Genomic DNA, 2481 nt, shown 5'->3' with positions numbered 1-2481 from the left:
GACACTTTTTTTCTCTGTAGTCTTAATCCGCAAATAATCATGCAAATACTCGATATTAGCCGACAGCTCTCCAAATTAGCAGTATCAGCTTGCTTTCAACTTCCTTCATAAGGCTCTCTCTCATGTCTACAAAACTGGCCTTAACTTAACTTAACAATCTCTGGAAGCTTCTCTGCTTCCACAGGGCTACACCTCTAGTGATACCCATTCAGCAATACCAATCTCTTAAGACTGAGGTACTGGTCATACTCTGAGCAGGTCATACTCGGAACACTACTCACCGAGCATTTTCACACACACTAGTCTCCAAAAAAGTCCAGTGAGTTCTGCAGACAGAAACGGCTTGTTAATGAGAGACCACACATTACAACAGTGGTATGCAGAAGAGCATCTCTGAACACATAGCGCATCATAACTCTTAAGTGCTAACTGGCTTGAATTGGACAATATTTTCCAACGTATACTGAAAAAGAAATTTGTTTTTGCAGTCCTATCTGGAACATTTCAGTGACAACTGAGCTCAAATATGGGTGCTTCTCAGGACTCATCAGCAGCTAGTAGGAACACATATTTTCTCATTCTGCTCCATATTATTTTTTGTTTCACCTTAATCCATTTTAATTAAGTTGTTGATAGGACGTGGACAGCACTTGACAGATCAGGCCTCTTCTCTGTTGAAAAAATGTTTCAGAATGATACATGGTGTTTAGCTAAATCTGGGTTTTATTTTCATCCCTTTAACAAATTAGTAAATGGTAAATGGCAAAAGGTTGGCATTTATATAGCGCCTTTATCTAAAGCAGAGGTCACCAACCCTGGTCCTGGAGAGCTACTCGGTCTGCTGGTTTTCGCTGTTACTCTGCACTTAGTTAATCAATTAGAGCAGATGATTACACAGTTAACTCACCTCACCTGGTTACCTGGGTCTCAACAGGGTGCTGATTTTAAGGTGAAAACAAAAACTAGCAGACCCAGTAGCCCTCCAGGACCAGGGTTGGTGACCTCTGCTATGCACTATGTTGGTTCACTCCTGCACTTGGGCACAGCAAAAAATTTTAGGATGCACATGCAGTCTGAAACTGTAGCTAATGTGCTTATACAAATGTCAGCAAAAGGTGGCACAAAATCCTGAAATGGATGTTGTGCACCCCTGGTCTATACAATGATCAAATCGGAGGACCTGCGTTAATGTACAGTATAATTATTTTGTAATGCATGTTGGTTTAAAAAGAAAGAAAAAATGAACAAATATTTTTTTCCAAAAATGTAACTTTTATGCTAAAAAAGAAATCCAATCCAGGTTATCTATATTTCAGTAATATTAATTATTATTAATAATAATATCACACATTACAGTAATTTGAATGTATTAACTGTCAACATCAACATCAAACTCTACCTGCAGCACGCATAGCCACACATCACCAGAGGCTGAAAGTGCGCTTCTGTGGGTTACTTTACAAGCGCGTACTGTCCTCATGCTGGAATCGGCTGGACGGCTGGACGAAATGGGTTAATTCTCAATTGAACAAAGATTTGATTCCCCCAGTACTATTACTAACAGAGGTTGCACGAGAAATTACAGGAAACTGACTTACCTTCTATCCACTGCCTGGAGGGTGTCGGTCACTTAACTTCTAGTAAAACATCATGTCAGTGTTCTAACATTAATCATTTATACATTCAGTGACGTGTGTTGTAGCTCCTTTATTGAGTCCCAATTTTCCTGCACAAGCACGAAATAGTCTAAGTATTGCATTAGCGCGGGCTGTCCACACGAAAGCAATTCTCCAAGAATTCGCGTTCGTGCCCGATAAAATAATTTCATGAAATTGTCCCTGCAAGTAAAAAGTAGGCTACATTTTGTGGGTCACTACATTTATTTTAAATTTAGACAACGTGCTGAGAAAGGAGTAGCTATTGACCGTAGACACTATGCAACGGCGAGAGGCTGCTTGCGCTTTGAAATCTGCATATGGAAATCAGGGTTACTGTGGGTCCAATTTTATATAACTGATGTACTGGTTTTTAATTAGATGGGAACTCTCGGAGTCAGACAGGGGCGCAGAGGACGTGATATTCATACACTTAGAGGTCGTGGCAAACGTGCCAGTTTTCTTCCTTGTTTTCGTTTCAGACATCATAATCTCATGACCCATGCCACTTTAGTTAGCCACATTGACTAATGACCTGGCTATCATCAACTACTTCACTACATCAGCTATGTTTTCTAGCAATGATTTACATAACTGCCAGTTCGGGATTTAAAAATTGGCAATGGCGTAATGATTTAAAAATAAAAGAAAGACCAACAGATCAATTTATGACTTCATGCTTTTTACAACGTCAGTATTTAAAAAAACTCTACTCCCATCTGACTCGACTCGCGACTCTAGTCACTGCCGCCAGCTACATTGTTACCACCTTATTTTGGTCTTACAGCGTGGAGAACTTTTAACCAATGAAATTACAGAGTTAACT

This window comes from Conger conger, chromosome 1 (assembly GCF_963514075.1).
Source record: "Conger conger chromosome 1, fConCon1.1, whole genome shotgun sequence".
In the NCBI taxonomy this organism is placed as follows: Eukaryota; Metazoa; Chordata; class Actinopteri; order Anguilliformes; family Congridae; genus Conger; species Conger conger.
The sequence above is the reverse complement of the archived record's forward strand: the minus strand, read 5'-3'. Positions refer to the sequence as shown.